This window comes from Vicugna pacos, chromosome 19 (assembly GCF_048564905.1).
Source record: "Vicugna pacos chromosome 19, VicPac4, whole genome shotgun sequence".
In the NCBI taxonomy this organism is placed as follows: Eukaryota; Metazoa; Chordata; class Mammalia; order Artiodactyla; family Camelidae; genus Vicugna; species Vicugna pacos.
Genome location: NC_133005.1, coordinates 33,099,577 through 33,113,522, shown reverse-complemented (window position 1 = coordinate 33,113,522; position 13,946 = coordinate 33,099,577). Strand labels below are relative to the sequence as shown.

General features: G+C 48.1%; 1 long non-coding RNA gene across 3 annotated transcripts in view; it reads left to right on the top strand.

Moving 5' to 3' along the window:
* LOC116284336 (uncharacterized) overlaps window positions 1-13,946 on the top strand; it is a 48,035-nt gene that overhangs the window by 17,841 nt on the left and 16,248 nt on the right. The window contains exons 3-5 of one of the 3 annotated variants that reach the window (XR_012061757.1): window positions 458-600; window positions 5,517-5,650; window positions 6,547-6,688. This is a non-coding gene — a long non-coding RNA (uncharacterized lncRNA). The remainder of the gene's footprint in view (window positions 1-457; window positions 601-5,516; window positions 5,651-6,546; window positions 6,689-13,946) is intronic. The other 2 variants (XR_012061756.1, XR_004194091.2) reach the window with 2 other exon arrangements.

The following is a 13,946-nucleotide window of genomic DNA, read 5'->3' as shown; positions in this document are numbered from 1 at the left end:
CCTTTCTGTGCTGCTGTATAAAGTGGGATACTATTATTTATCTTGTTATGAAGGTGAAGTGAGCTAATACTTATAAAGTCATGGGAAAATCCCCTGGCATGTAATAAATACTTAGCATAGTTAGCTATTTATTATTTTTTAAATTCTGTGAGCAGGCTGACCATCTGATTTGCTAGGGTGACCAGCTATTTGCCTTTGCCCAAGACTGAGTGGGTTTTCAGGACACAGGACTTTCATGGACAAAACTAGAATAGTCCTGCACAAAATAGGAACTGGTCACCCTCCATCTGCCTGACAGTTATTCCTTCACTGTAACTTAACAGACTGGGCCTTTTACTTTTATTAAGTTATAATTTGATTTTGAGAATAGTATTTGAATCACATGTTGTGGAACCCCTAAAGCATCCCTTATGATATAGTTCCGGCAGAGCACTGATCTTGCCTACATTTTGCCCAGTTTGCAGATTGGGAAATTGAGGCCCTGGAGTGCAAAGCAGCCCCTGTTGGTGGCAGAGCTGTTCCCCAACCCCCACCTTGATGCTTCCCCTCCATCGCTTCCTCCAAGTAGCTGATGGATGCTGTTTCTTTTGTGCTAACCAGGTATTGTAACACTTGAAGTGCTTTCCATTAATTTTATTCTCACAATAATCCTAGGAGGTGGGTTTTACTATGATACTCATTTGAGAGATGAGACACCTTCTTCTTGCCTTCTGTCCTACCTGGGCAAAGACTGGATCTTTCCATCACTCTGCCATTAAGAGGAAGCCAACAGCAAATGTGTAAAGGACTAGATCACACCACAGTGCAGAGGGCACAGCAAGTGTCCAGAACCCACAGCCGTGAACTGCCAGGGTCCAGGTAGGGAGCAGTTGGCATCTCAGATGTTTAAATCAGGGTTTCTCCATCTCAGCACCATTCACATTTGGGGCTGAATAATTCTGTGTTGGGGGAGGCTGCCTTGTGCATTGTAGGATGTCTGTCAGCATCCCTGGCCTCCACCCACTAGGTGCCAGTAGCACTCCCGCACCAGTCATGACAACGAAAACTGTCTTCAAACATTGCCAGACGTCCCCAGTGAAGCAAGATCACTCCAGTTTGAGAACCATTGGCTTAACTGAAGCAAATTTAATGAAGAGAGTGTTCACAGAGGTTTGGGCAGGCGAAGGGAATCTTCAAGGAATAGTGAGGCACCTGGGGATTAGAAGTGTGAGGGGCTGTTATCACCCCCAGGCCTGAAGGGGTGAGAGAGGGAACAGTGTTACTGCTCCCAGAAATAACCAGAACCATGCAAGTGAGGCCATAGAGAAATATAACCTCTGCCAAGACTAACGCAAGACAGGAAGGGCTGGGTGGCATAAACACCCCCACTTCTCCCTCATCCTGCCCTTAAATCTCCTCTTGACTCCTACTTTTGGTGGAATCCATGAGAAGGCAGGAGGCATGGGTGTCTCCTGACACATAGAACAGGGCAGATGAGGGTGTGGAGGTGGTGGATAAATGAAGAGTAACCATCTCAGGGGGGCAACAACAGACCCCAGACACTGGACTTTTAACTTGCATAGGGGTTTTCCAGCTTGAGCAAACTGGGAAAGGGTACATCAGCCAGAGGGAACAGCATGTACAAAGGCATGGAGTTACAAAAGAGTCTGGCTCACTGAATTGTTTGTTTAATCATGATTGTTTATTTGATTGATTAACTTTGTTCTGTGTGCATGGGGTGAAAATGAAACATCCAAAAGGTACAAAAGGGCATAAAATGAAAAGTAGGTCTTCCTCCCATCCTTGACCCCAGCTCACCTCCCGGAGGTCACCTTTCCCTCCAGCCTCCTCTCGCTTCTAGAAATAGTCAGTGCAAATGCTGCTGGCCGGTAGTCTCTATGATATGTGTCAAACTTCTAGTTTGACTTAATTTCACTGATGTTTGTGAAACCGCTACTGTGTGCAGAGAGATGGACTGAGAGCTCTGGCCAATCCGTGGACTCTCAGCCCAGTCCTTCAATAAACACTGGGTAGTTTTAGGCACACCGCTCTCAGCTTCCCATTTCCTCCTCCAAGAAAGGAGCGAGTCTCCCAGGGTCCTGCCAGCTCTGTGGGGTTTGCCCACAGTTGTGTTGTTCAGCTGATGTTTTGTGGATTAAACGCCGTTAAAGCTGAACCACTGGCAAGAAGCAGATTGTAACATAGGAGCATGCATAAGCCTTGGGTCTGTCTCTAGAGACCACATATTGTTGTTTTGGGGAGATGCATCAAGTTTCTGTCTCCAAAGACCTGTTCTCATCTGAGCCAACAGTTGTCTAAGAAGGGAACACCTATAGAGTAAGTTTGAGACTGGGCTGGGGTTGGGAGCAGGTTGGGTTCAACAACCTGGGTGGCACTTGGCCTGGCTTAGACCTGCCCAAGGAAGGCCAGATCCCACCTGGCTACACCCAGCTGATGTCTGTAGCCCTTGGCGGGGAGTTTGAGACCAGAAGGAGGAGCTGGGAAGGCCATCAGGCTACAGATAAGGGGAGCCTGACGGCCAACTGGTAAATCTGCTGGTGCCTGGAAGCAAACGACCAAATCTGGGCATCAAGTGCCCAGTTAGAAGCCCAGAAGCCAGAGCAACCCAGGTCACCAGGAGCCGATAAGAACAAGGTTGTTCCTTACCTCTGCTCTTCCATTCTGATCTCTCTTGTCTCAAGACCCAGTTCTTTCCTGATAACACCTGTATGTCCAGCATTCGGGGCAACAATGCCTACCACAGATGGATCACTCGCCTTGTTTTAGGTGCTGATCACAGACCAGTTATCGCTTCCTGGACACTCTGCAAGGAAGATGTCAATGATTCCCACTTTGCAAATAAGGGAAATGGGCTCAGAAAAGGAAGGATGCAGGGCAGTGTGAATTCGGGGGTTGTAAACGTATAGTGATATCAACAGACATTTTGTGTGGAAGGATTATGGGGGTTTGAGCACAGAATCAGAGAATCCTAGAATCATGAAGTCCAGAGGTCGTGGATTCACAGGTTACCAGTACAGTCCGCACCCCCACCCCTATCTGTTCATCACACCGTGGGTGAAACATCGCTTTCGGCCCGTCTCCTATCCACTCAGGCCTCCTCTTCTCTCACCTGGGGTCTTGGTCCAGCCTCCTCCCTGGGCTCTCCTCCTTCCAAACCTGCAAGCAGCAGCCAAAGGCATTTTTCTAAACTCTAAGCAGACCGTTGCACTCTTCCTCTTAAAACCCTTCACTGGCTCCCCTTTGCCCTGAGGATAAAGTTCACACTCCTTGACATGATTTACTAGGTCCTCTGTCATCTGGCCATAGTCTCTTGCCACTCTGTCCCGTCTCTGGCACCCTCCACCCCCAACTCTACTCCAACTCATATGGACCTCGGTCTCATTCACCAGATATGCATGCACTCTCTGTCTCTTCCTAACCCCTGGACCTTTACACTTGCTGTTTCCGCCACTTGGAACGCAGTATACACCAGCACCCCCTTCCTCTGGTTGGAATACTCTCTCTTCCTGTCTTCTTTGGAAAGCCATTTCTGCTCACACCCCTCCCAAGGAGGCTGGGTTGGTGTCTCCTTCCCCACCTCCCACCCACAGTCCCTGTGCCTACCTGCGTGACAACTCACTATGGGTCATATATGCCCATGTGCTTGCCTGTGTCCTCATCAGCTCGTGGGCCCCAGGGGGACAAAAACAGGGGTCATCTTTTCTCTACTGAACCCCTAGCTCCCAACATTGTGCCTGGAAAAGAAGAGTTTCTGAACAAAGACATGTATTGATAAATGAATCATAATATGTCAGAATCACAGGATCAGAATCTTAGAATCATGAACTTGGTGGAACAGAAACCTAAAATCTCAGAATCATAAAATCATAAACTTGAAGAGTATTAGAAACAGAGAACCTGAGAATCCCAGAAGCTTGGGATCTCAGGGTTGGAAAAATTCCTTGTTCAAGGACTGTTAGTGGATTAGAAAAGTCTCAATTGTGCACTTCCATAATATTGAATTTATATTTTTACATATATTTATATAATATTACATTTGTGTCTTTAAAATAGTTATTTCTGTAATATTTATTGAGCACCTAACTTACTTATTTACCAATATTTGTTGAGCACATACTGTATTCCAGACATTGTGCTGAGCAACTGCATTTTATCTATGGCTGTGTAAAAAATTATCCTAATTTAAAACAGCAAATATTTCTTATCTCACAATTTTTGTGTGGTAGCACTTTGGGAGTGGCTTAGCTGGATAGTCTGGCTCAGGGTCTCTCATGAGGTTGCAGTCGAAGTGTCAGCCAGGGCCATAGTTACCAGAAAGCTTGACTGTGGCTGGGAGATCCACTTCCAGGGTGGCTCATTCACGTGGCTGGCAGTTGGCAGGAGGCCTCAGCTCCTCTCCATACAGACCCCACCACAAGGCTGCTTGAGTGTCCCTACAACATGGCTGCTGGCTTCCTCAGAGCAAGTGATCCAAGACGGCAAAATGGAAGCCACAATGCCTTTCATAATCTATCCTTCAAAGCCACACTCCTTAACTTCCACACTATCCCAGTGATCACACAGGGCAGCCCTATTCAGTTTGAGAGAGGACTACACAACAGTGTGTATACCATGAAGTGGGGCCCACTGGGGGCCATTTTGGGGGCTGGCTACCACAACAGTGTTCAACAAGATTGACAGGAATCTAGAGTTGACTAGACTATACAATAAAATGACTTCAGATAGTTGTAAGGACAATGAAGAAAATCAAACAAGACAGTAAGTTAGAGCAGGGGTCAGCAAACTATGGTCATTGGCCAAATCTGTCCTGCTGCCTGCTTTTGTAAATAAAGCTTTATTGAAACTGAGCCATGCCCATTCACTTACATACTGTTTATAGCTTTCACGCTCTAATGGTATATTTAAGTAGTTGCAACACAAACCATATAGCCTGCAAAGCCTCAGATATTTAGCTAAGTTGGTCAAGGAAGGCCACTCCAAGAGGCAACATCTGAGAAGAGACTTGAATGGTTAGAAGGAAGTAGTCATGAGAAGAGCTGGGAAGAGAGTGTTCCAGAAAAAGAGAACATCAGGGTAAAGGCTGTGAAGCTGTGAAATGAGAACAGCTTTGGCGTGTTGAGGAACAGAGGGGAGGCCAAGGGGGCTGGAATGTTGGGACCAAGGGGCAGAGTGGTAGGAGAGGACCTCGGAGAAGTGGTCAGGAGCCACTTCATATAGGGTCTTGTGGCCCTGGTGAGGGGTTTGAATTTTGTTCTAGGGATGATGGGAAGTCATTGGAGGGTTTTAAGAGGGAGACATGGGCTCTGATGGGGATGCCTAGTATAGTTTGGCCCCATCCTTTGAGTAAGGGCAGCTGTCCCAGAACTTCTTGGTCTTGACAAGACCCAGCTAAAGACCTTTGGTGTTACTGCCTGACTGCATGAGGACTCAGCAATCCCTCTGGGCGGAAAGTCCTTTCTTTTGACCCACCTGGAGTCCCTTGCTCTCTCATCTCAGCCTGCTTCTTTTGGATCTAGGAAATCTGTGAAGTCAGAGTGAGCATTCGATTTTGAGCCCTGGATTCCAGACTCTTCCCTGACACTGACTCACCCTTGACCTTGAAAGAATCAAGCAACTTTCTGGACCTCAGTTTCCTCATCTGGAAAATAAGGTGAGCCTGATCTGCTCGGAACAAGACAAGTGATTAAAAGTGCAATTGTGCTGGACACACACGCTGCATTCCTAGGGAGAGCCCAAAGGGCATGTGATGGCCCAGGGTGGGGTGGGCTTGGCCTGCCTGGGGTTGCTGACTTGGGTGATGGGTAATAGGGGCCGTTTGTCCAATGGGCAAAAAGCCTGCTTCAAACCCTCTCCTGCTTAAATTTTGAACAACAGGGAAGCTCACTGCCTCCAAGAGCCCCTTGCAATGGCAAACTGGAGTTGTTTGCCTCGGGGCAAGACCTTTGAGGGAGATGGGAAATCAGTGTCTATGTCCAAGTCAGCCTTGGGTATTAGAAAGAGCATAGGATCTGTCATCAGAGAGATCCCTGGCCCTACCACTTATTTACCCTGTGCCCTCTGGATCCTTAGTTTTCTCATCTATAAAATGGGTAGAATCTAACCTAAGATGCTTCAGTTGTAAGAGACACTAGCATTTTGTGTCCCATGAAGAAAGAAGACACACTAACAAATTGTGACATAATGCTTTCTTGTCACCTAGAATTTTTATTTTATATTCATTAAGGAGCTCTTAGACTTATTTAGACATTGATTTAAAAATCACACATCACCCGTGCACATAAATATAAAGGAAAATAAAAGTGAAATAAATTAGTTAAGGAACTTCTAAAACTTCTTCCCAGTCAGCATCCAGCTCATCCAGCTAACTTTTCCACGCGGAATCTCCCTTGTCTGTATGTTTTCACACAGTGTTGTCCTCTATACTGTTAAAAGATTTGATCGTGAACTATTTCTTGAGAGAATGCTCCACCGTGGTCTCCAGGACTTTCTCCCAACCTGCTTACTCAGATTCTGCAGGTTTGACCCAGTGCTCTTTCCTCTTATCAGAAGTTGTCAACGGAAGGTTTCCAGGAAACAACCAGGACTCACACCCCTCCCTCAGATGGTCTCTAAATCGTTTGTGAGGAAATGCAGAGGGGGTGCAGCTGTCCAGTCAGGCCCCCGGAAATAATGACCAGAGCCAAGCCAGGTATGACCACCCCCAGTTTAACCAACAGTGACTGTAGGATGCCACTGATTTAAAGATACATCCTAACATCAGAGATCTAATGTGAAAAAAGGATGCATTGTAGAATTTTAAAACTATCACAATCACTGCTGCCGCTTAGGGTTTATGCAAGGATGGAGTGTGGGAAACCTGGGGCGGGTTCCGCAGGGGCCACCCCCTCGGCGTTGCTCAACTGTCCCCTGACTCTCGTGGCCGCGGGCATCGCCCTCATGGGGCTGCTCTGGTTTATGGCAACAATCGCCACCGCTGCCAGACATGATCTCAAAGCCATAAAGCCTTTTACAGTTTCACTCTCCCCAAGATAAGCCCGGGGAGCCCTGCTCAAGGCCGGGGAGCAATTTCAGAGCCACAGGGGGAGGGGCAGGCGTTGCACAAGTCGGGAAATGGAACAGGTTTTATGGCCCTGATGTCCCAAAAAGACCACGTTCTCATAGCCTCAGTTTGAACCTGCTGCGACACCTCAGCACCTGCAGCACAGTGATATTCATTCATTCATTCATTCATTCATTCAACAAACAGGGAATAGCGTTCAGGGAACACTGCTCCAAAGGTCTGTGTGGACCCTAGGCAAGTCAGTTCCTCTCATCTGTAAAACAAGGGCAGTTCATTTAACCTGCCTCCCAGCTCACTGAGCTGGTTATGTAAGACAAGGAGCGCGGCAGCACCCTTGACACATAGTAGGCCCACAACCAACGCTGCCTGACTCCCTTTCCCTCACGATCGATACCCTTCTCACCTCTTCTTGGTTCCTCTCCCTCTTTCCAACCCAGATGGTGGAGTGACCCAGAGTGAAGTCCTCCCCTACATCTCTCTGCTGCCTACACTCCCTCTTTAAATGAGCACAGGCAACTATTCGGCTTTCTTTTTTAATTAAGGTATAATTTCCGTATTTTAAAATTCACCTTTTTTAATGTATGGTTCTGCAAGTTCAACAAATGTATATGGTAATGTAAGCACCACCACAGTCAAGATACAGACCATTCCCATCACCTCAAGCCCCCTCCCCGATATCCCCCACCCCAGCCCTAGCCCCTGGCAACCACAGCATCTGCCCCTAGAGTTTTGCCCTTTCTGGAATATCATACAGGTGGAGTTGTATCGTATGTAGCTTTCGGGGTCTGACCTTCTGCACTCAGAATGATGATGCATTTGAGATCCAGCTTGCTTGATCGGTAGTTCACTGCTTTTTCTTGCTGAGCAATATTCTCATTTGGCTTTTAGATCACGTCTATATTTGTGACTTGGACTTCTTCTCTCTAGCTGAACTTTTCCCTGAACTCTAGGCTTGTGTATCCAAAGATTCCTTGGATGCTTAACTGGCACCTCAAGCAAAACATCCCCAACAGAACTCTGCTTCCTAATCCAAATCTACAGCTCCTCCAAATCTGCAGCTGTTCTAGTCTTCCTCATTTCCGTAGTCAGCACCATCAGCCCCAGGGTTACTCCTCTTCTTCCCTTCACACATTTAATCCATCAGCAAGGTCATGGCATTGCGACTTCCAAAACATCCCAATCTGATCTCCTTTCCCCACCACCACCAGTGTTGGTTTTCAGTGCTGTGTAACAAAGTACCCCAAACTTGGTGGCCTTAAAACAACACCCATTTGATATTTCATAGTGTTTGGTCAGATGGTCGGGCATGGCGTGATGGGGGTGTCTGCCCAGGGTTTTACACAGCTGAAGTCAAAGGCTGTGTTTCTACCTGAAGGATCTGAAAAGATCCGCTTCTAAGCTCATTCAGGTTGTTGCCTGAATTCCATTCCTCATGGGTGTCAGATTGAGGTCCCCTTTTTCCAGCTGGCTGTCAGCTGGGGTCACTCTCAGCTTCTAGAGACTGCTCACATTCCTCGCCATGTGGCCCCCTCCATCTTCAGAGCCAGCCATGGAGGATCTCCTTCATGTCGAATCCTTCTCCTGCTTCTAATCTGATTTGCCAGGAAGAGCCCAGCCCTACCTCTAAGGATTCTCCTGATTAGGGGAGGCCCACCATAGTAATCTCTGTATCACAAAGTCATCGGGGTTTGGGGCCTTCATTACATCTGCAGAATCCCTTCACAACAGCACCTAGAACTTTCCCTGGGCAGTCCTATCTGGCTCCACCTGAAGAATGTTGTTTTCTTTTTGCTCCAGTTTTGCAATCACCTCCTATTTATGGCAAATGATACTGGTTTTCCATTTACGTCAGTGATCAGTGTAAAAAGAATGTTTATGAATTGATTTAAAGAAAAATAGTAGGTAAGGGAAGATACAGTGGTACTGGGTATGGAGAGGATTGGGTGGCATGTATGATTGCAGGCTGGGAAACTCTGGTCTCCATCCTCCTTCCCGTCCACAGGCTGTGCTTGCTACTGTCTGCCCTGCCTTGCTACTTGGTCTCTCTCCTCAACCATAAATAAACCAAACCATATAAAGTGCATAAATGCACTTCTGTCTCTTCTCTGTCTCACTGTTGCCTCTGAATCCTTCTCCAGCAAGTGAGATTTTCCCAGACTGCAGACAACCCTGACTCAAACTAACATCGCCCCAGCTGTCACTCTCACTCCTTTGGCTCTTAGTATAGTATTTAACTACTTGTTTCTTTTCCCTCTACAAGTGAAAACTGTAAACTCTAACAGGGAGGCACCTTGTAGTATTGCTTCTCCATCACCCCCGGGATACTTTGGCACAGGGCTTTGCCCACTGACATTTGTCAAATGATGAACTTCCCACATTTCACACTACTTCTGTGCTCACCACATAGTGACTGAGTCATCAGCGTCCTCCCTGGTCCCATCATGGTGACTGCTGGAGTAAATGGGTGTTTGAATGTCAGCTGTTGCATCAGCTGTGAACCTTGGACAAGTCCCTTCCTTATTTGTAAAACAGAACAAGAATACTTGACTCAGGAAGTTGTGGGGATTAAATCATGTCCAGCAATGTTTGGCAGAGAGGAAAAGGTCAATAAATATAGTCCTTTGGGATAGGATTTGGTTTTAGCTCCACCATCATCAAACAGCTGCATGAGATCCTGTGATTCAGGTCTCTTAGATCACATCTTGGAATTTACATATGACACATTGATTCGAGAAATCTAGATCAAAGGTGATCTGGGTTCCACAAAAGAGGAAGTAGGGCGAGCCCACCAGTTTGGGATGATAGGTCATTCACACTGCATGGAACTTCCTTTGGAACCTCACACAACCTGTCACCCAGAGTCCCTCCCACTTCTCCTTCCTGTTTATTGAGCAGTGGGGCTCGCAATAGGATAAAGGGATAAAAACATCTAGTATCACGGCTAGGGAAGCAACCTTTGTAGGGCAGGGGAGGAGAATTCCCAATTCTCAGTGAGACCACATGGGTTGGTAGAAGAAGCATAGGTTCAAGTCCCAGCTCAACTGCTCACTAGCTTTGTGCCTTGAACAAGTTCCTTCACCTCTCTGAACCTCAGTCAACTTCATCATGTCTAAAATGGGGATAATGGGATTTGCTCTTTGTCATCCAAGCTGATACTGTTTTGCAACTAAGATGGAAAGCACACTTGCGCCTCTGGCCACCCACGCGGAGATCTGAGATTAACTGGGGCAAAGAGCTGATGAGGTGGAGGAGCCAAGGCCAGAGGAATTTATGGCAGCCCTAGGTTTATGGTTTTGATATGGATTTATTAAGCACACTGGAGGACTGCAATAGCCTCCTGGGGCCCCCACCCCCACATCCACACCGACCGCGGCATGCACAAGGCCTCTGTTGTGACATTACGGAAAACACTTCCTGGTGCTTGTGAGTGGAGGGAAGGCGCAGGGGATGGTGGGCGGGACCTGGGGATCAGGCAGACAGCAAATGGGGGCTTTTGAGGCTGGAGAATTTAATGGTGAGCTTCTCACTAGAAAGGGGCTGGGTGAAGAGTCCAAACTCACGGGTCACCCCCCACCCACTGCCCAGTGGTGGGCACATTGTGCTCCTCAGATACACAGCAGCTCTCCTAGCTTCTACCGTCTTGTTCAGTCCAATCCCGACAACACGCCCAGAGGGCAGGATCATTTCCGTTTTATAGATGAGGCTCAGAGAGGTGGAGTGACCTGAACGGTCAACAAGATGTGCAACTCCCAGGCCAGAACTGTTGTCCCTTCCCTTTGGGAAGCAGAAGGGGTCACTCTACTTATCTTTTCCGTCACCTCTTCTCTTATCCCTCCCCTCACTCTCTCTACGTACTGAGTAATTGGAATCGAGAGGCCAGACTTCGATTCCCACCTCTTAAGGAAAATCACTTCCCCTGAGCTTCAGTTTCCTCATTTGTAAAGTGGGAGGTAATAATGTCTACCCTGCTTACCTTGATGTGAAGATTAACAAGTACTAACAGATATGAAAGCATTTTGCATACCGTAAAGAACTAACCGGCTATTCTCATTCTTATTTCTAACACCTGAAAGGAGGAAAAGACACCGATCCAAGGACTTAGAAAACATATGCGCCATTTATTTTGTCTTATAAACTTTTGTTAAAACACACAAGAGTAAGAAATGGTTTTTGCTTCTTTGCCCTCTTGGGCGGCAGTGACGGGGGCTAAGGGGCCAGCACAGCTAAGGGGCCAGCACAGGACCTGATGGCATTCACACCCATGGGAAGATGCTGAGCAGCCTGGTGGGACGCAGCCCACTTCCAGGAATGCTTGGTGTGAATTTCAAAATTCATCACAATCAGGGCGGATCACAGAGTGATTTGGCGAAAGTATTTGGCTTCGTCATCACAAGAAATCGAAGAGCGTCCATTTCCGACGCTCTGCTCCCCTTTGTCCACTCCTGGGAAAGCCATATGGATTCTGGAAGCTACTGAGAGCTGCCTAGAGAAGGGGTTGTCCAGTGGAGGAATTATAAGGTCTGTGCATGCCCTCCCAACTCTTTTAGTTTGTCAGATTTTATGTTTCAGGACCACAACTCAGGTAGTTATAAAAAAAAGAAGATTTTCCAATGCAGTGTTGTGTCCTCAGTTTAGAACCAGACAAGTAAATACTCTTTGTTTTGTGTTTCCTGCATTGCAATAAAATTACTTAGGTGGAATGGATTTCTCCTCCAGGGCGATTGACTTGGGGCCGAGGACTGACCTCCTGGCCCAGAAGCTTGCTACTGTGAGTCACCGCTACCCCACCCACCCTATGGGAAATTTTTATCTCAGCTTTGCTCCCGTGACAGAGAGAGGCCTGGACAATAAGGGGTGGGGGAGGGAGAGGGGCGGAGAGAGGAGCAAAGAGTGGGAATGACAATGACCAGAATGATTCCAGCTTGCCTACCTTGCCCCCGACCAGTCGGAGCACCCAGGCTGGGATTTCTGGGGAAGCACCTCAGGAGTGGGAGGTGGCTGAGGGAGGCTGGAGCACTCTGAGCAGGCTTCTCCTGGGACTGGGGACTTGGCTTGATGGAGTGGGAGAGCCCAATCCTGACAGCACTGGAGATGTAGGGATTGTTCTTAGACATATGCCAGCTCCTTTCATGCCTCTTTCACAAAAAGGAATAATCACTAATGATGGAATTTGGAGGCACTGGGGTGCTACCCCCATCCACTCAGAAGGGTCAGCCCTGAGTGGGCGGTAGGCAGCCAGTCTAACTGTTCACTGCTACCTAAGCACAGCTCCGGTCCAGGACTCATCTCTTTAATTCCCACTGGCCACTGGTGTTTTCTAGAATTTACCTAAAATGTCCAAAATTCTGCATAAATGAGGTTCAGGCTGTTCCCTCCTGGTGTTTAATGGTTCCAGAATGTACCCTGAGTGACGCTCCCAGAGCAGGTCTCAAACCCAGCCCTTCTTATGTCTTCCCTGCCCCGACCCAAACCATCCTACCTCCAGAATGCCAGGTCACATGAGTCCATCTCCCAATGGACCACTGAATGCCCCTTCCCCAGACTTGGGGAGTAAAGAGAGAAGAGGGGTCCAGGAGTCATGAATTCTCCTTGTTTATCAGCAAACAGGATTCTGGACCCTAACTGGACTTTAGTGCAGCCTCAGGCAATCTTAGTCCTGGGTGTGGGCAGGGCTCCTGGGAAGAATGAGTCTTTGGCTTCTGAGGCTGGTGAAGGGGGCAGGAAGTCCCTCAACTCAATCACAGTGAGGACAGAAGGGCCTCTTCAGAGAAGACGTTCAGCCACCGAGGTTAAGAGCTCCTGATTCAGGCAGACCTGGAATCAAGTCCTGACTTGGTCACTTGCTAGCTGTGTGAGTTCCAGAAAAAGCACTTAACCTCTTGCATCTCAATTTCATCTCCAGTAAGGTCTCTGGGTAATAGGGATGATGACAGGACATCTCCTTAGGCATGTCAAGTGCCTTAAGACAGTGCCAGGAATGAGGAAAAGCTTGAGACAGGCCCCTTGGGATAATTCCTCCTTGGTATCACTCTGACCTGAGATTCACCCATCTGTCTTCTCCAACCCCAGCTTCATCTCTCTCACCTAGATGACATCATCAGGCACCACCTGATCTCCCCACTCCCTCCCAAACTTCCAACCTCTGTAGGGCTGCTGTCTTTAGCTTCTGAAAGCTCAGCTCACCGCACATCCCTTCCCAGCTACTCACAGCCAAAGGACCCAAGTCACATTGCCTCAGTCTGGCATTCTAGGCCCCCAGGCTGTCCAGCATGCCCATTTTGATACAGATAGCCCCATCTTTCATGGCCTCCCTCCATGCCCTCCTTCTGACCTCCAGGCCTTGCCCAGGATGTTTGCTCTCCCTTGGAACATCCTACCTCACGTGCTCCAGCAGCCGGCAGCCAGCCCTTCCTTAAAGGCCTGCTGCATAGTCTGCCCCTTTTTGGATGCTCTCTCTGACCACTCAGCCCTCCCTCCAGGTCCCGGTTGCACCTGTCCACCCTGGATTGTTCTCCCATGGTTGGCAGCCTGTAGGGATCATCACTCTGACTCGGGGGATCCACCCAAGTCCCTGAAGAAGGGAAGAGCCTTGGGTTAGAGGCCAAACAGCATCTTCCTTCTCAATAATCTCCTACACTGCACCAAGCCCCAGTCAATGCTTTTAAAGTGTTCCCGGGATGACTGGGGGAGTGGTTAGCGAATCTTCCTCAGCCTTTGGAGAGGTGGCTTTGGAGAAGTTAGGATGGCTGAGGCAGGTGACAGTGGCAAGTAGAGAAGAGCACTGGTGGTTGGGGTAGCAGAACAGGGATGGATGGCTAAGGTACCACCCTCTGACCCAGTTTAGACGGGCTCTGTGTCTGACACTATGGCAGGACTAGGGGCGAAG